The following is a 19,718-nucleotide window of genomic DNA, read 5'->3' as shown; positions in this document are numbered from 1 at the left end:
CCATTTTTGTCCTTGTGTAGTGAGGGAGGGTGAAGGTGAATACCATGGTTTATGGTGTGGATTAAAGAACATATTTACTGGGGGCCCATCAACACAAAGGGTCAGCAAGAGGGGATATGTGGTCCTCCATTCTCTCATTATTCCACAGAGTTGGGCATAAGCATGAAGCTGCCTGACATACAGTGTGTTTGTGTTCCACCGGAGGGACCCTGACCCCCGGCTACACAACCTTCCTATAATGCAAGCATGAGCATGGCCTTATCTCTGGGTTACAAATAATGTGAACTCAGGCGCCTAAGTGTCCGAGCTGGGAAATGCCAGATGCATCAGCACCTGGAGACCTCCGGGGCTTGTTTGAAGTCACAGCCCCTCCTGCTGGGGAAAGGCGGCCACCAATCCTAGGGGAAACTGCGTTCGGGTGCAGCCCCTCCTGCTGGGGAAAGACCAGGCTCCCAGTCCCAGCCAGCGCGCTGCCTGTGAAGTCAGGCTGGGCCTCTAAGGTCACAAATCTTGCTGTGTCCCCCCCAGCAGCTGGCGGGTCTGTGCACTCTCCGAGGCAAGGTACGGCACCTTACTGATTCTTAGGTCCAGAACTTCTGTGTCTAAAATCCAGGAAGAGGCATACCGTGTTTCAGTGCTACAAGTGCATTTTGACTTACTCTGAAGTTTTGAAACGAGGACTTTAAACTTTACCTTATTTTATAAATGAGGGTATTTACTTCAAAGGTCAAACTAGGTTATGTCTTTTAACCTCTGGCCTTGTTTTTAATACCTTAACACCAGGCTTCCTTCTGCCAAGAGAGATGGATAAATCATCCCTTGGCAGTAGGTTCTAAGTTTTATAGCTATGTAATTTGTTGCGATATTCACTGGGTTGGTGTTATTCTGATTTTCTTTTAGCCTTCTCAGTAAATAATAATAATTATAATAAACAGTATTTATTTATAGTAAGCTTGGCACACTTACTGTATGCCAAGTAGCGTGATAAGTATTTTATATGAATTATACCATTTAATCCTTGAGTGGGTATCATTAGTCCCATTTTAGAGATGGGCACACAAAGTCTTAGAGAAATTAAGAAACTTGTCCAGGGTCACAAGGCCAGCAAATAGAAGAGCTGGGCTTTGCAGCTTCACAGTGTCCTGCACAAGTCATGCTCTTAGCGCGTACACGTTGAGGATACAGCTGCGCTCAGCTCTAAGCCATTGGAGCCTGGAGGTCAGAAGCAAAGAACTCCCCAACTACTGTGGACATGGAGCCTGGACTTTTAAAATTTGTCTTGTCTCTGAATATTTATTCTGTGTTGGGCAAAAATTAAACTTACATATATAATAATACTTATGTCTACATACATGAAAAAGATGAATAGCACCATTAGTATATTTAAAAACTTATTAAGAGTTATTTAAAAGCTACAAAAACTTGGGTTCGCTGTGTGACTAATTGGCTATTTACACTGCTATGTATGGCTGATTACCAGGAAGCATACTGATGCGCGTGTATACATGCAGTGTGTCAGATTAACTTGTGTGTTTCACTTGAAGATAATAGTAAATACTCTTCACCTATGGATTAACTGAATTAGAAGTTCTGGAATGTGAGTCCAGTGGGCCATATTTTAGGTTCTAGAAGGAAACTTATTTATTGCCGCTTCTCAGCAACATGAAAGATGCATATCCTCGGACTTACGTTTTGCATGTGAGGAATAGATTAGTCAGTAGAATCTCATGCAAGAAACATTAAAAAATGTTCCAGATATTATTTTGGAGCTTTTCAAGGTATTGCTCAGCTTCTGTTTAGAGCTAGAATAAATTTTTAACTTAGTTAACTGTAGATCCGTGCAATAGACTCTAATATAGAGCTCCTGACTCATTGTTCTCAAAGAGAGGACACTGAAATAGCCAGATAAATAAGCACTGGGCATTTAGTTCAAGATCCTCTTGTTTCCTTTGTAAGAATGCGTAAGGCAATCATTTTATGATTATAATTGAATTTTTCACACCAAGCCTTTAGATTTGCAGGAAAATAGGTCCTGTAGTCTAGGTGTTGATTTTAGGATTAGAAGAATGCAGAACTCTCAGGGTTGGGGAATTTTGGATTCAAAACAATAAGTATAAAAATTTTCTAAGATATCAGGATATTTGGGCATAATGCTAGAATTTTCAAGTATCCTGAGAGAAAAAAGTAAAGACTTTACTTAATTAGCCACATAGAATCTTAAACCGTTTGTTTTCTAATTATTTTTTCCCCAGCATGCATGCCTGATACCTGTTGCACTGATACAGAAGATGACATTAATAATGTATACTTAACTATAGACTAATGTTCTCTGTGCAGTGTTGCCAAAAGCCCATATTCCTTTTGGTGAAAACCATGTCAAGACTACATGTTGCCGTTTTAACAAGATGTGAAATGCTGACTTTATTTTCTCCCATCTTTGTTTTTCCTTCACCCAAAACCCTCTGTCAGCCACTATAGATATCAAAATAGTGTTGTAGGTATAAGGTCACATTTATTCTTTAATTTTTCCTTTTCCTGTGATATAATGCTTTCTTCATTTTGTCCCACGTTGAGTAGCTGCTTGTGCGTGTGTATGTTTCCAGGCTTCTTCACATCACTAGACAAGAAATTACACTAGAAATTACGGTTATTACTTAGGTGGTTTGCACTTTAACCGCTTACAACTCCTCTCACCCCTGTTAATTCTTACTCTTGGTCTCAGGACCTAATCTAGGAACTGAATAAAGAAGGAATTACCTGCTCTTTTCATTCATTTCCATATCTCCTGTTAGTGGGAATAGTTGTCTATCAGATGGGTAAGAAGGCATGCACACATTCATTTAGACACTCAACATGAGCTTATAGAAGTTAACGCTTTAAATCTATGCAGAAATCTGTATATATTTAAATTGTTAGTCAAGAATCTCAGTTCAACAAAGTATCTTCTTTCAGAGACAAGTCTTTTGTCGTCAGCAATTGGAATGGCTTTTGCTTTGTAAAACCTTTAAAAAAAAAATCACAACTCTGTTATGAAACAACAGCAGTTTGTACTCCCTGAATCACTATATAGCTCAGAGAAATTTGCTATCCTATTTCAAGATCTTGCAGTCTCCATCTTCTAGAAGGTCTTAAGACCTTCCCTGGAGGTCCAGTGGTTAAGACTCCGTGCTTCCACTGCAGGGGGTGCGGGTTCGATCCCTGGTCAGGGAACGGAGATCCGGCATGCTGGGCGACACGGCCAAAAAAAAAGTCACCAGGAAATTTCTTGCCTATCTAATTAGAAATCCTTCTAGCAGCCCCCCGTGCTTCCTTAGTGAGAGTCTTAAGCATATTCTCAGAGGAACACAGTTCCTGCGGTTTCTAAGCTTGCTTCTTCAGCCTTCTCTCAAATTTGTAAGAGCCTCTATATCCTTTCAGTAAAATCCCTTTTTGCTTAAACTAGCCAGAATTAGTTTCGGTTTCTCATAACCATCACTGACACAGAAATTAGTACCAGGAATGAGACATATGAATACTACGTGACAAAAATCACAGATACTTATTACACTCATATTTTTTTTAACCTTTTCTGTTTTCTTACTTTTTGTGTGTGTGTGTGCTAAAAGCAAAGAGTCAGGGATATTTATATAAAATATTGTCTGTTACAAAGTGTAAACAAAGACTAATTCTGCTTGGGATAGAATAATCATCTTACGATCCCTCACATTTGTATGAGCTTTACTTACATAAAAGTGTTTGACTTGTAACCACATTTGTTATATAGAGGGCTGAATGTTGTTCTATTTTTGTAACTCTCGTGGCATTTCCACTGTTCTAGGAATAGGGTAGAATATAAATAAATGCTTGTTGATTGATCCTTTATGGAAAGTGAAATTGCTTTTGGTTTTCAAGTCATGAAATTTCATTCTTCTTTTTCCTCCTTAACAAATAGGGACACTGAGGTTTTAGGAATTGAACTTATCTATGCTTTAGAGTTGACGTTGGGCATAAGAAGCAGAGTGTCCATGGACAAGGACACTTAGGCAGTTCTATCGTGAGCCAGTTAACATTTTTTGGTCTTTTTATATTTTTAGTCTGTCACTTCAGTGTGCTGTTAAAATTGCTAAATATTTAGGTACAAACATAAAATCCCACTTTAGAGTCAGCTGATTATGCAATTGCGGGTAAGATGACACACAAACATATTAATATTTTTAGCTTTCACAGATACTATTAGAAAGATACGATAATTACAGCCTTGTGGATCCACAGAACCTATTAGTTGATGGCTCAGATACCTTCAGAAAAAATGGGTGGAGGCCGTACTGTGAGCCTTTGGTCTGTAAAATCACAGAACACTTGCTGGGCGAGATGAATATATTCAAAAATTCCATTATAACAATTCTATAACAGTTTTTCTTTATCTTTGTTTTGTGCTGAGTATTTGTGATACCAGTTACAAACACCAACTCACGTTTAAACAGCATCTTTTATTTTCGAAAGAGGTTTTATATGTATCATTCTATTGATTCTTAACCTTCTGTTGATCCTTAGCCTGTGAGCTAAGAGGAATCAGTGATTCTTTTTTTTATTTAATTGAAATGTAGTTGATTTACAATGTTGTGTTAGTTTCAGGTGTGTAGGAACAGTGGTTCAGATACACACACACACACACACACACACACATATGCATATCTATATTCCTTTTCAGATTCTTTTCCCTTACAGCTTGTTATAAACTATTGAGTATAGTTCCCTGTGCTATACAGCAGGCCCTTGTTGGTTATCCTGAGTGATTATTCTGATTCCAAATTTAGAGGGGAAGTGCTTTCCTGAAGTTCTGTCATACTTGGGTACATGGGATAAAAATTTGCTAAGTGACAAAAATAAATGCAGCTCAGAGAGATTAAGTGACTTGGCCAAGGACACACAGTTACTAAGTGATGGGGGCAGAACTCAGATTTAAGATTTTTGATTCCAAATCCCACATTCAGCTTTGTAGTGCTGATGCCCCAGCAAGGGCAACTGAAGTTGTGTTCCGTGGTAGGAGGTAAGATAAAGAAATATGTTTGAAATCTTAGAATGCATATCTCTTAAATTGAACAGGGATTATTTTACAGCTAATAGTAAGTTCTGTGGTTCTGATGTGTGTGAATGGAATTTAAAAAAATCAGTTGGAGAGGGAGTCTTGAGGGCCATGCTGCTTTGGAGTTCACACTGAATCATCACATTTCAGGGTTTTTAGACATGAAAGAAGCTTTACGTGTTGGAGACAAGGAAAGTGAAGTTTACAAAAATGCATGCTCCGTGAAGGTAGAGTCAATATATATCTTGTTTACTTGTTACTTACAGTTCCCGATGGATACTAGATGTTCAATTAATGTTTGTTGACTGGGCAAGGTCCAGAAAACTAACGTAGTTGCTCTAAGTCACACCTTAGTGAAGGTCTTCCCAAAGGATCGATCATAACATTGTTGATTGACATACCATCTCCATGTCATCAGCATAATCAAGTGGTTGAACTTTAGGCTGTTGGGACCTTAGTGATAATCTATCGAATCCAGCCTTTTAAATGACTCTTGCTTGGCCATCTGACTTGGTACCAGAGTAAGGATGGAACTGACCATCTTGGTTCCTCTCTACCCCTACTTTCATCATGTAAGCTCTGAAGTATTTATGAGGAATCAAGATGATCTCCTTCTCTGGAGACCAACTGGCCCCAAGGCAGTTAGGTGGTTAGTGTATGTAGAGCTGAGGCAGAACATGAGCCTTGTGACGCAGTCCTGAGTTCCTTTCCTCTCAGTCGCACAGGCATCTCCGCCAGACTGTTCCGTCTGAACTCAGCATCTCTCTGCGTTTCTGATTTGTTCTTCCCAGCTTTAGCAGTACTTAGTCTCTGCCTTTAATTCAGGATTGAAACTGGCCAGCCCTCACTGGTAAATTTTAAATGCATCACTTTCTCATAGCCCATCTCTAAATTTTCTACTTCACTGGGGAGTCAGGGGTTGTAGTCTAATACCTTGAGTATGAACACACTTCCTCACCTCCACACAATTAAAAGGAAAAAAAAATGTTTTCTTGTGTTTCTTGTTCGTGTTTTTTTTTTTGGCTGTGCAGCATGCGGGATCTCAGTTCCCCAATCAGGGATTGAACCCACGCCCCCTGCAGTGGAAGCACAGAGTCCTAACCACCAGACCGCCGGGGAAGTCCCAAAAAAGAAAAAAAAAAAAAAAGAATAAATTTCTCGTACGCACTGTGAGAGTCCCTTACGTGACAAGCACCAGGGCTAGCCTTTGAGAACAAAAGGTAAACCACAGGACCCCTGTCCTCAAGGAGCTCACAGACCAGAGATTCCAGCCAATTAATGCCAGAGAGAGAAATGTGGACAGTTACAATGCAGCATGATAATTTCTGTGGTAGAGGGATGTCCAAGGTACAACGGGAGCCGCGGATAGAATGGCTCGGCCTCTGAAGGCCTTCCCGAGCAGGTGACAGCTGAGCTGGGTTTTCAGGAGTTTACTCAGGAAGGAGAACAGTAAGAGGAGGAGGTGCTTTTTAGACAGTGAAAATAGCAAGAAGAAAGACTTGAATATGTGAAATGTCACAGCATGTTCAGGAAAGTCCACATAGTCCTGCAGTCCATTGGTTTTCAAATGTCTTGCTTGCCCATCCATGTCTGTGCAAACATTTTGAGCATAGATTCCCCCAGTATAAGCATATTACCTGTTATACACAGGTGCGCATTATGTGTATCCTAAGCACACCCACAAAATAGAAAGTTAAAAGATCCCTTTAGGGACTTCCCTGGAGGTCCAGTGGTTAGGACTCCGTGCTTCCACTGCCGAGGGCGTGAATTAAGATCCAGCATGCCACCTGGTGCGGCCAAAACAAACAAACAAAAATCCCTTGAAAGGCGAGATAAAAGAAATATAGACATTCTGATATTTTCTAGCCACACCCCAAAGGATGGTCTTAGGTTCCTCCTTTGTAAGCCACTGTCTAGACCCTCAGCTCCATGAGGGAGGCCAGGTCTGGCAGATTCACTGCAGTTTCTCCCATGTCTAGCACTGTTTCTTGCATTACTAGGCATCCAGCAAGTATTTGTTGGATTGAGTTGATTTTTCAGTATTGCTGGAGGGTAAGCCTAAAGTGATGAGCTGATAGGACAAATGCTCCCCAGCTTTACTGAAGGAAGACCTTTGTGGATTTTCCCAAGACCCGAAGCAGAACACCAGAGCTTTGAGTTCAAGCTCTGACTCCCACTGTTTATCTTAGGGAGGGCAAGACCCTCACAGAATTTCTCTGTGTCTCCTGAGGGCATTTGCGCTGTTCAGCAGGGGGCAATAATGTTCCCGCATGTCACGTGGCGCTTATGGGAGTGACTAATAAAAGTGATATTGTGAAGCACTTGGCACTGATGAAAGACCTATCAAAATGGTAAATAGCCCTTGTATAAGCAGGCAGAGAAAATGAGGGCCATTCTTCCTCCCACCATGGCTCTTATGGATAATGATAGCAACATCAAAAGCATACTTTTCTGTTTGACTTGTGAGAATAAGGGTCTATGATGTTCTAGCCACAGAACTGTCTTTTTCACATGGCAACAAACAAAACAGAAGGTCTGTCACAGGCCTTGCAATTGTTAGATGAATATAAAGAAGACTTAAGGCAGTGTATGTGAACCTTTTAAAAAGCGCAATTAACATTTTGTTATAGATTAGTTAAGATTACAGGGTGGGGGAGGGATAAATTAGGAGTTTGGGATTAGCAGATACAAACTACTGTATATAAAATAGATGAACAACAAGGTCCTGCTGTATAGCACAGGCAACTATATTTAATATCTGTAATAAACCATCATGGAAAAGAATAGGTATATATATGTATAACTGAATCACTTCATTGTACACCAGAAACTAACACAACATTGTAAATCAACTATACTTCAATTAAAAAAAAAAAGATTATATACTTGTAGGTATATATAGAATACAGATTTCATCTGCATGTTTCAGAGAAACCTAGATATACCCTTTCTTATCTTTTCCTCCCAGAGAAATTTCTTATACACATGCCTGCTGATAATGTTTTATCTTTAGTTAATCAGCCTACAAATATTTATCAAGAGCCTGTGGGGCAGCTTTTGTTTGTACTGGAAAAGATATCCAGAAATAAACAGCATGGTTCCTGCCCCCAAGAAGATGACTTTTTAGGTAGAGAAATAGAATAGGAATCCATGAATAAATGGAGGGTAATTGAACAAAATATTGTGAAGAACCCTGGAGAATTAAAGCAACAGTTTTAAAAAGGAGAACTCCCTGTGACCTAGAAAAGAAGGAGATGGCTTCATGGGACGTGAGGAAAGATGAGTAGGTTTTATAGAAGTGGAAGGGAAGAAGATGGAATTCCTGGCACTGGGAATGCCATGGACAAAGACACAGAAATGGGAGCTCTTCGTCCAAGGTGCCTAAGAATATTGCCTGGGTGGCTGGAATATGTGGGGAATCATTCCTAGCAATCAGATGTTGGGGAAGAGGAACTAGTTTGGCAGGGAATGATGATGAGAGAGAATGTGTGCGTTTATGGGTAGAGGTGTGGAGGGAGGGAGGAAAGAAAAGTGGGAGCATTGAAATGATTGCAGATTTGTGTCCACCATGTTTTGTGTATGTTGAGTTTGGCGGGGGTCTGGATTTGATTTTTTCACTACATGTTTTTAACCCAGGATGTTCACCTTTCTTTTCATTCTAAGGTCACCTCCTGACCTTCAGCTCATGTATTCAAGAAATGCAGAATACACGTAATATTAAGTAAAACTTCAATGGATCTACTACAAGATAAGACTCAAATGTAGTAATATATTACAAAAACGAGCAGAATTTATTCTCAGCTGTGATAGCCACACTGCAAGCACATGTAAAGAAGTAATTGTACATCCAATGTGATGCCTGGACTTAGTCATTAGTGCAGATTCATTGTGGAAAGTTTCACTGGTTGAGTCTGGTTTGGGTAGGAGCTTCTCCTTTCTTTGTGTTAAATGTTCAGAGATTCAGAGAACTAGATAGTGTGGTCATTGCAGCAAATAAAAAAATAAAGAGAAACAGGAGAAAGACTAGAGGAAGAAAGATTCTTTTTTTGTGGAAAAGAGTTTATTGAATCAAATAGCAATCCAATCAAATCGCATATTTGTCCCTTCATTATGTATTCAGTGGGAAAGTTACAAGTCTGATAAAAGGAGACTGATTTGCAGGACATTGTAAGGTTTCTCAAGGAAAAAACCAGATAGTTTAACTTATCAGACGCTCACAGGACAGATGTAATTATGATGTAAATCAGAGTCCCTGCGGAACAGACCCTACACTTAAACAGATGTGAGGGCCTCCTTTAAAAATCACCAATTCACAGAACACGAGTATCATTTGCTTCTTGGTACCTAGAGTGAGAGTTTATGTTGGCTTTGCTTCCTAGCACACGATAAGACAAGTACTGGGATGGAAAGATATTGGAAACAAATGCAGTAGCATGGTGACTTTAAATTAGGAAAGGCCTTTCCAAGACCCTCTAGAATCTTAGTGATTTCCAAACAGTCTACTTTTGGTAGCTTTGCTACTATGCCTCGGGTAGTCTAATTAATAGTGTGACTTTTTAGTTGTGGAAATGCCACTGCAGTTCAAATGACAGCTGTCAGGAGAATGTGGCTGAGAGCCGACTAGATCTTTAGGTATCTAGCTATCTTTAGAAGGTACTGTCTTTGGTTTAATGAGTGCTGTAGTTCATAAGTAGCCACAGGTGTTTGGAACCATGTTAATATGTGAGCTTACCCTAGGGTTTGGTAAGTTTTCAGATTCCTTATATAATCATCAATGGGGTTTAATAGCTGCCTATCCACCATAGCAAACTAGAGAGTTGTAGAGAAGATGGAGTGTTTGGGGTGCTTATAAAGTCACGGAGGACCCTTGAAAAGCATAAATATGCAAATACCACTGCAGATACAACCACTAACATAGCCAGCTACAGCCATGCAGAACTATTCTTATTAATGAATGAGATTGGATCTATCCTTACAAGCGTGGAGTCTTGGTAGATGAGCTATCTTAAGTTCTAGATTCAATATGTGGCTTCTCCACTTGTAAACTATTAGTGGCCAATTCCGACCACCAGAGTAAACCTTCTGCTCATCTGTAGATAGGGGTTAATCACCTCTCCCCTAACTACCTCACATGGCTGTTTGCAAAATCAAATGAGGTGAAGAGTATGGAAGTCATTTATAAGCCATAATGTGCTCATAAGCACATGGCTTTATTAGTATGTAGAACCCCATGGCGACTCAGACTCAGAGAAAACTGCATATGCTAGAATTACCACGCAGAGCTTTTGTCTCACAGGCAGCGTAGTTCCTTCTTGGCTGTTGTTGATGGTTTTTGCTTCTGCTTTGGCCGCTCTTCTCTCTGATCCTCAAACAGTGTGAGTAACCTGGAACCCAGATAAGTGTGGGTCTAGGTACATAAGGTTATATGTACTAAAGCCTCATTAAATACAAAGAAACAGACACCAGGTGTATTCAGCGACCACAGCGGTACACAAGTAGCCTGAAAATTTAACTGTAAGTGTATCGAGTACCTGCAAGGGTCACTATGTTAAGAAAGGGAAAATGTAAACCTATTGAATAAGCCAATACCTAGATTTCCAGGAACTTTTCTCACTAGCTGTGTCTGACTGTTGAGTCTGTGAAGATTTTCCTGAAGGTGATATCAGGAATAGCATTTTATTATGTAGCCCTGATAAACCTCTTTTGCTTTCTTCATAGTCATAAGTGAAATACAGATTTTCAGGCTTTTTGAGTTTCTCCCACGGTTTCCTTTTACTTGCATTCTGTTAGTCATGAAAAAGAAAATCATAATAACAAGTGTATTAGGGGTCCCCACGGAGTGCAAAAGGTGACCTAAAGATTTGGATGGAAGTGTATTGAGTATTTGTAAGGGACAGTTAACCTCCCAAGATGCTTATTTTTGAGTGGTTGGATGTTTCTCAACAGCCCTGCATGACCTTTTTTTTGTCATGAAAGTCCAAGACCTTTTTTTGTCCCCTAGTATTTGTGTGTGTGTGTTTGCATCACGGCACCTGTGACTCTCAGTATTCCCTTTTTTTATGTCTGTGCTTTGTCACCTTTTCCCCACAGCAGAGCTGCCTCTGGCCCTTGGCGTCACAGAACTTGAGTGAACGCAGGACCTTCAGATTTGCCTCCTTGTCCTTGGGGCTGCCAGGCACTGTGGCCGTCTCCCCACTTTCCTCCTCTCTGGGGGTCTAGCTCCTCCGCCGGGCTGCCCGTGGACTCCTGGAGGGCCCCAGCCACTGGCCTGAGCTGTACCTGCCCAGACCCGCCTGGATCCTGACAGTAGACAGACCCTGAGCTAAAGCCAGACCCCTGCTGTATACTCATTCTGTGGAGAATGGCATGGGCTCTTCCTGAAGGAAGAATTACTTAACATTTCTTTTCCCGGGGGAACCAAACACCCACAGATGGTCCAAGTACTCCTTCATATTAATGGAAAGGCAATGGAGAAACACTTTGAAGTACTGCCCAGTAAGAGCAACCAGAGTAGGTCTACAGCCACCAAAGGGCCCAAGACTAGAGACTCAGTTTTATATTCTGTTCTGTGGTCAAATTTCTCTCTGTCCAGCTGAAAACAAAGATGAAAGCCCAGACTCTTATACTGAGTATCATTTACCATTAGCCTTGTCCTAGACACTTCAGGAAATACGAAAGAAGGAGATAGTTCTTTCCTCATACAATTTGTACTGTAGTTGGAGAGAATTAATGCAAATAAGAGTAAAGTAATACAAAATAATACATGGGTAAACATGGGCATTTGTAGAAAATATATCATAGGGGGTCAGGAAACCACATCATATCTGGTTGGTTGTGAGAAGACATTATGGAAGAAGGTTGAGTTAAGCTAGACTTTAACAGATGGATAGGAAAAGAGGGGGAGCATATACTGAAAAGGGAAGAGTGTAAGTCTAGGGACAGAGGCAGAAAAGAAGGTGATGCATTTGCTAAAACAGAGGAAATAGAGGAAAAGGAAAACCATGTTGGATAGATTCAGTTTTAACTGAATTTGGAGTATTATGGAGACTTTGGGGGGTGTGTATGTGTCCTATACACAGAGGACACAGCATTTTCATTTTGAAGAAACAACACCTGTTTCAGTTATAGAGACTAGTCCACTCTGAGCAGTTGTTTAAGCTATGCCTGGTATGCAGTTGGAGCTCAATAAATGCATATTGGTTGAGAAATCTTTCACAAGCCCCTTAGCTGAAAGCAGCCTCCACTATAGCCACGGATGTCCCCGATAACACTTTTGAGGCCTCTTGGAATAATTTTAACCCCGAAGAGACCTTTTCTATTCCCTGTGATAGACCCGCACACCCACAGCCTGTAGCACTTGGGCAGCTTCAGCATCTGTCCTGTGAGCTGAAAATAGATGATGGTAACCCTAGACGGTGTTTGGACAGCATGCTTAGCACAGGATCTGCTCTGATATGTTCATCCTTGCTTGGAAGCCCGAAGGAAATGAAATTTGCTGTTTTGTGCTCCCTGGCCTGTGGTTTGTGGCTGATCTTTTCTGTACAAAATGTGCCCCAAATGGCCTGTTCTATTTTGATCTCATAAGTGAGGATTTACCCTGGAGGCTCTTCAGAATGTCCATAAAAAACAGAGAAGTTAGAGCTGAAAGAGAGTTTAGATAAATGTGGTTGGCTTCCTCATATTCCGGATTAGGAAATTGAGGTCCTAAGTCGTAAGGGCCCTCCTCCAGGTCACGTTTCCTAGACAGAGGCTGTGCGCTATTGTTCAGGTGGCCTGACTTCTCCCAGAGACAGCACAGCACCTGGCTTCTGTGGGTCCACCTGCGCTGGGACGAGGGTGAAGTCCGCTTTCTGAACCCAGCTTCTGCGTTGGGCATCCTTCCCCACCAGCGGGACCAGCTGTTTCCTCTTCTTCCCTCGAAATCGTGCACCTTCCTGTTTTAAAACTCCCTTCCAATCAAAATGGGAACAGAGTCAATACTGTCATTTATACTTGCTGCTTAGCTGATTACGTTTCATGTGAGTGAGCTTGTTCACTTGTTCCTCGGCCAAAGACCTGTCTTGAAAAAAAAAAAAGACTTTTGGGCTTCCCTGGTGGCGCAGTGGTTGAGAGTCCGCCTGCCGATGCAGGGAACACGGGTTCATGCCCTGGTCCGGAAAGATTCCCACATGCCGCGGAGCGGCTGGGCCCGTGAGCCATGGCTGCTGGGCCTGCGCGTCCGGAGCCTGTGCTCTGCAACGGGAGAGGCCACAGCAGTGAGAGGCCCGTGTACCACAAAAAAAAAAAACCACAACTACTTGAAATGTCTATTACGATCCTTTCACATAAAAGTATACATATATAACCATACATATGGACATAATAGATTTTTGCAAGAATACATAATCAACTATTCATGCTGGGTTCCTTTGAAAAGTGGGGGTCAAGGAAAATTTCAAACCTATCCCAAAGTAATAAATACAATAGTGCAGCAACCTCCCATGCACCCATCTCCTAGCTTCAACAAGTATCAGTTCATCACCAGTTACCCAGCTTTGGATTATACTTATTTGAAGTTTTTTAATCTACCAGGAGCATGCATTAGTTTGATAATTTGAAATTTTAATTATAAAATAAATCCAAACATGGAAAGGAAATGCAGTGTGTTAGGTTTCATTTGTTCCTGTCTTTTTTCTCATCCTTTTAGATTCGGGGCCTTTCAAGGGTAGGTGATTTAGAGTGATTTTCTGTAAGTTCTCTGATCCCCAGGGACAGATATTGGCTGTTGCAGAACATCTGGAAGGGACAATAGCTTTGGTTTAAGGCACATCTATGTCAGTGCTGTTGCCCAAATCACAAGGCCCACACTGTCAGCCCCACTGTTCAGCATGCTGTGTTTTTTAATTAAACTGTTTACTTCAGCTGAGATTTATGACGCTGTTTTTAAATGAGAATGTGTGGTTTCTGTCCCCCTTTTGTTTCTTGAGTCCTGCAACCTGCTGCAGTTTTCTACCAGCTCTTTTTTTGAAGAACAATTTCTGCATTTCTTTTCCTATGGACAGTAATTTCTTAAGGATTATCAACACCCTGCACTCAGTAGTGTTTGTTCTCCTAGGGCTGGAAGACGAAATTGTTGGATGCAATTTCAGCAGCTGGTTCGCTGGCCACGAATAGAATATTACAGAATCACCTTGACTCTAAAGCCTGTGAACCAGCTGTCTGAAATGAATGATGGGAAGGTGGTTTTTGTACTTAAATTCCTTAGCCAGTGGTGTCGAAAATGTAGCTAAAACAGAGATGATTATTTTTCCCAGGGGTTCAATGTGGATCGATTTGCACTATGTTATTCAGAAGAGTCTTCTGCCGTATGCACCTCAAGGCTGAGGACGTGGTATATGCACTAACTGATTTTTCACATCAATGAGGATCTATCCCCTACTATGTGCTAGGCACTAGAATTGCAAAATCAGATAAGCACCTCTCCCTTAGCATCCTTCGCGTCGTCTAGTTGTAATACAGTGGGATGAATTCTTTACTAGTGTCTGTAAAATAGCCACTAGTATTTTAGAGAGCAGAGGAGTGAAGGTTGTTTTCTGCCTTTGGAAGGCTGAGAAAATGTTCACGAGCAGGTGCCTTTTAAGCTGAAGAACAAGTAGAATTTGTTTTTAATTATTGCAGGCAGGAGGAGGGAGCATTCTAAACAGAGGGGTCTCTGTCTTGAGCAGGGGCATGGAGGGTGATGGAGAAGAATCCAGGACATCCAGACTATAAGACAGGCACGCTTGTGATTGGAGGTGAGAGAGGGAGAGGAAGCTTGGGAGGCGGCCTGGGGTCAAGGTGAAGGCCTCCCTAGAGCCTGGGTGGGTGAAGTTATTTTGGATCCAGGTAGTCAAGGCTTTTACAGCCACATGAAAGGATTGGTCCTGTTCTGGTGATTATTAGAGTGTATGTAGCTTGGAAGAAGAACTGGAAAACTCTGATGAACCAAGGCGCTCCAGGGTCAGGTGTCTCTTGCTGTCTCTCATTTGTGGCTTCAGGGCTCTTTCTCCTGCCCTCTGGCTTCCTGGAGCTGGCCTGCCTCACCCCCGCTCCTTCCTGGTTGCCCAGTTTCCTCAGTGTCTTGTAATACTGAGGTTTTTTAACCTGTGTTCTAAAAACTCCATGTGGATGGTCTGGGGGATGTGGAGGGTACACATGGGAGAACGAAATGGGAAAACCAGGAAACATCCTGGACCTGGGAGCCCTACCCACTTTTAGCCAGGGCACTCCACATTGCTCTGTTTTCTACATTGACTCCTAGGTAAGTTCCACTTGAAGAAAGTGTCCCAGCACAAATAGGGTTTGAAAACTTCAGCTCTAGTTTCAATCTTGGATGGAGCCATTCTGCTTGGCTTAGCTAATTACTGTCACTTGAATTGGGTAGAATCTTGTGGCCTTGGTGCCCTCATTGAACTGCTGATGGGTGTGTGCAGGGGCCTCTGTAAGTCAAGGGCTCTTCCAGGCAGGCGCTGCCCTGTGCAAAGAAAACAGGTATGGGGTGTTTGAACCCTGCCTGGTGTGGGTAAGGTGTGGAAGGCTGTTTTGAATCGAAGGGGCTGTTGAGCATAGCAGACAAGGTGACTGACTGACGTGTCCAGGCAACACACCATGTTTAAAAGCATGGCTTTCAGCCCCGGTTCAGTATCTTACAGAGTCTTTCTAGAGAATGCTATTCCATGAGAGGCTCAACTACGCAAAATTTCTGTTTTTCCACAAGACTTTGAAATATTGCCTGTCCTTCTTGGTGATCTCCATGCATATTAGTGTACTAAGTGTTGTGGAAATTTGTAAGCAGTAACTTGAGTTCAAATAAACGGAAATGCTTTTATTTAAAAAAAAAAAACACGTATACATAGGAATTCCCTGGTGGTCCAGTGGTTAGGACTCCACGCTTTCACTGCTGAGTCCCTGGTCGGGAAACTAAGACCCCGCAAGCCACACAGCGCAGCCCAAACAAACCAACAGACCAACAGACCACATTTCCATCCACACAACAGGGATTAAAACTTTGGAAATTGATTGCCCTAGAAGTGAAAGCATATAACTAGTTATTTTACAAAAGATGAATTCCATGATATTAGATGTTTACTAAGTTGTGGGGTGGCAACTCCCACTTTTTTAGTGAGAAGCCTCCCTGCCTTTTAGAAAGGGGTGTCATTTCTCTTAGTGCCCCTGTATATTTATTTGTTCACCAAATATTTATTAAGTACCCACAGTGCTAGGCAAAACACTTGGTTATTTAGAGTATGAAAATTCTTACCTCTTTATTGGGATAGCTTTTCTGGAATATATAATTTTTAATGCTCATTTTTAGAATTCTGTGTCTCTGACTATCAAAGAAAAACAGATGGTAGCACAGTTATTGAACATTTTTAACCCCTGGTAACATGTCTAAAAAGATCAAGTTCTATGCTGTCTCCCAGATTCAAAGTTCTTTCCCCTCCATCATATTTCTGCTCAGTTTTCTAAACATGGAAATATACCAGGTCCTTGTGGGGCTGCAGGGGTAGTGACCAGTGCTGCTTCTTACTGTGCAGGGTGGGAATCAGAGGGAATCAAGTATGCTTAAGAGTTAGCACCAAGCTCAAGGTTGACAGGATAGTAACTGAAAGGTTCTATTCTGTAGTAATTAAAGTTAAACATTACCTAATACATTTTTTTTTAAGTTGGAAAATTTACAGGAGCTGAAACTTGTCTCTCGGCTCATAACATATTCCTCCTCCACCAAATTATACGGTAGCTTATTCCACATTTCAATTTCTAAATAAATTGGTCTTCATTATTCTTAGATTCCTGACAGACATCCCGTCTAAAAATTAATGTTTTACATTCTGCCACTTTGAGCATGTTAAACAAATTACTCAGTGTCTTTGTCACTGAATTAATTAGAGGGATTCATGTGATGACTTTAGCACACCGATGTGAATGTGTTTTTTTTCTTTTTTATTAGGGCTCATTTTTATTAATAATTACAACTCTACTTTGGTATCATCTGTGGCTGTAATATTACCAGCCTCGGGGAATTGTCATGGGGATTAATGCCAATAAAGCAGTCAAGGGCTTCCCTGGTGGCGCAGTGGTTGAGAGTCCGCCTGCCGATGCAAGGGACACGGGTTCGTGCCCCGGTCCGGGAAGATCCCACATTGCGCGGAGCGGCTGGACCCGTGAGCCATGGCCGCTGAGCCTGTGCGTCCGGAGCCTGTGCTCCGCGGCAGGAGAGGCCACAGCAGTGAGAGGCCCGCATACCGCAAAAAAAATAAAAAAATAAATAAATAAAGCAGTCAAAACTGTTCCTGGCACATAGCAAGGGCTCAAATGCTATCTTTATTCTTATTAATGAGCTTTGTGACAGTGTGACGAGGTAAGCAGGGTAGCTGCCGTTATCCTCATTTTACTGATGCAGATGCTAATGCTCAGAGGTTTGGTCATCTGGAATTACTGGCAGTGCCAAGATGAGAGCCAGGCCCTGTGTTCCTGACTGTTCTCATAAGTGACCTTTTAGGGTTTAGTATTTCAACGTGTGAATTTGTGCAAACATTCAGGCTATAGCAGTTACGTCAGCTCATGTGAAAATGCTTAGTACAATACTGAGCATACAGCAACAGCTCCATTAAAATGGTTCTTTTCTTTCTATGCAGTTTATATCTGTAAGGACTCTTATCTCTCTTGTCCTCTCCCTTCCCCCAACTGGGCCCTTCATCCCCAGACCACTCAGGAGCCTCTTTGGCAATTGGTGGTTGTCTTAGCTCAGGCTCCCATAACCGAGTATCACTGACTGAGTGGCTTAAACAACAGAAATTTACTTTGTCACAGTTCTGGAGGCTAAAAATCTGAGATCAAGGTGTTGGCAGGAGGTTTTCCTGAGGCCTCTCTCCTTGCTTTGTAGCCGGCTCTTTCCTCCTGTCTTCACATGATCTTCCCTCCGCATGTCTGTGTCCTAATCTCCACTTCTTTTTTTTTAAGATGTTCATTGTTTTTATCTTTCTTAAAAGAATTTATTTATTTTATTTATTTTATTTTTGGCTGCGTTGGGTCTTCATTGCTGCACACAGGCTTTCTCTAGTTGTGGCGAGCGGGCTTCTCATTGTGGTGGCTTCTCTTGTTGCGGAGCACGGGCTCTAGGTGCACAGGCTTCAGTAGTTGTGGTGTGCGGGCTCAGTAGCTGTGGTGCACGGGCTTAGTTGCTCCACGGCATGTGGGATCTTCCCGGACCAGGGCTTGAACCCATGTCCCCTGTATTGGCAGGCGGATTCTCAACCACTGCACCACCAGGGAAGCCCAATCTCCCTTTCTTATAAGGACACTACTCCTATTGGATGAGGGCCTACCCTAATGACCTCATTTTAATGTAATTACCTTTTAAAAGACCCTATCTCCAATACAGTCACATTCTGAAGTACCAGGGATTAGGGCCTCGACATATTAATTTCAGAGGAACCCACTTCAGCCTATAACAGTGGTCTAGAAGGGAAGAGCATCTAGGCCTCAGAGTTCCAGCCCAGTATGCTCCCAACTCATAATCACAACCGTTGGGCTATCAAAACCCATTAAATTCCATTCAGTGCACTCTGTTCAAAAAACAGGCAGGGGGCTTCCCTGGTGGCACAGTGGTTGAGAGTCCGCCTCCCGATGCAGGGGATGCGGGTTCGTGCCCCGGTCCGGGAAGATCCCACATGCCGCGGAGCGGCTGGGCCCGTGAGCCATGGCCCCTGGGCCTGCGCATCCGGAGCCTGTGCTCCGCAACTGGGAGAGGCCACAACAGTGAGAGGTCTGCGTACTACAAACAAAACAAAACAAAGCAAAACAAAAACAGGCAGGAATAGGACCTAGTTCCTTCCTTAGGAAATGGAAGAAAGGTGGATGGGACCTGTTATGTGTCAGGTACTGTACTGCCTCCATTTTACAGAGGAAAAAAGAGGCATTAAGTCACTTGCCCAGGTCACATGGTTACTGTGTGATTTACTCAGTCAATCCCATTTCTCAACAACACTGAGATGACGAGGTAAGAAGCATAGGAGTCACGTGGGTTGAATAGGAAGAAGACTTACTTCCCGTTTCACCCAACTCAATCCTTCCCTTGAGAATTAAAAAGTAAACATAGGGCTGATAAAAGAAAGGAAGACAAATGGAAGAAACTTTTTTTTTTAAGGCAGGTTTAAGACTCTTTTGGAAAAGAGTCACTGGGTTCTGAAGAGAGCCAGGGAAGATTCTGTGTCACTTACTTTTCTCCAGGATAATCCAGCAGCCTGTAAATAAGTTGTATTTGTCCAACAGCTTTTATCCATCTTTCCTGGATTCTTCAGTTATCCCTACCTAGCGAGAGGCAACATGATGTGGCAGTTGGAAAGCCAGACTCTAAAGTGAGACCATCGGGGTTCAAGTCTCACTTTCACTCTTCGTTAGCTGTGGGACAAGTCACCTAATCTCTCTGAGGCCTCAGTTCTCTTTGCTGTTAAAAAAAAAAATGGAGATAGTAATAATGACTTCTGATGAGGTTGTTTTGAGCATTAGGTGATTTAATCTATGTAAAGAGCCTCACAAAAGGAGTAGCTGTTGCCCCTAGGAAAACAAGGGCAGCAAGGGCAAGGATCTTGCCCATTTTCCGATGTATGTCTCTAATGCTTGCAAGTGCCTG

At 42.1% G+C, this 19,718-nt stretch overlaps 1 protein-coding gene across 7 annotated transcripts in view; it reads left to right on the top strand.

Moving 5' to 3' along the window:
• The window catches only part of DEPTOR (DEP domain containing MTOR interacting protein), a 172,466-nt gene that overhangs the window by 15,629 nt on the left and 137,119 nt on the right, over positions 1–19,718 (top strand). The window lies entirely within an intron of this gene.

Source organism: Pseudorca crassidens, chromosome 17, assembly GCF_039906515.1.
Source record: "Pseudorca crassidens isolate mPseCra1 chromosome 17, mPseCra1.hap1, whole genome shotgun sequence".
Classification (NCBI taxonomy): domain Eukaryota; kingdom Metazoa; phylum Chordata; class Mammalia; order Artiodactyla; family Delphinidae; genus Pseudorca; species Pseudorca crassidens.
Note: the sequence above shows the minus strand (reverse complement) of the source record. Positions and strands in the feature narration are given on the sequence as shown.